Raw genomic sequence first — 560 nt, 5'->3', positions numbered from 1 at the left:
ATAAATTTACGCACCCACAACGTTATATTATAAAAAAATCAGATACTACACTTTGATCTTAGCCAAAAGGCCGAGAAGCATAATCATTTTTCAATTCTTATTAATCAAATTAATAAACAAATCACGAATAATGCCGGTCACGTGTACAAGCATGTACACATCTCACACTTTACAAGGAGGTACAAATTTCTCCTGCATTGTTTGACCTAAATGAAGATAATTTTGTCGGTCTTTGTCTCAATGAGTTGCGATGGCTATTTAAGCTAAGAAGTGAGGTTTTGCACTTAAACTCGGCTGTTTGGATCAGAGGGGAATTAGGAATCTGTTCTTTGTGTAATTCGCGCTCTATTGAAACTGTATCCCACTTCTTGGCGGAGTGTTCAATCCTGGGTGAGATTCGGTTGTTGCATCTCGGATGTTTCACTCTCCCCAGGGTTGACCTGTTACGGTTTTTGAGTGGCTCAAATTTGCAGCCCTTAATTCGATACGCTAGGCATGCATGGAATTACAGATATGAATTAATTAATGAGTTTAATTTTTGATTTCTTTTGTATAACCTG

The 560-nt window shown here is 37.5% G+C and overlaps 1 pseudogene; it reads right to left on the bottom strand.

Moving 5' to 3' along the window:
* On the bottom strand, positions 1 to 82 carry LOC112127300 (annotated as a pseudogene).
* Between the last annotated feature and the right edge of the window lie 478 nt (positions 83 to 560).

This window comes from Cimex lectularius, unplaced genomic scaffold (assembly GCF_000648675.2).
Source record: "Cimex lectularius strain Harlan isolate CLEC.00 unplaced genomic scaffold, Clec_2.1 scaffold172, whole genome shotgun sequence".
Taxonomy (NCBI): domain Eukaryota; kingdom Metazoa; phylum Arthropoda; class Insecta; order Hemiptera; family Cimicidae; genus Cimex; species Cimex lectularius.
Note: the sequence above shows the minus strand (reverse complement) of the source record. Positions and strands in the feature narration are given on the sequence as shown.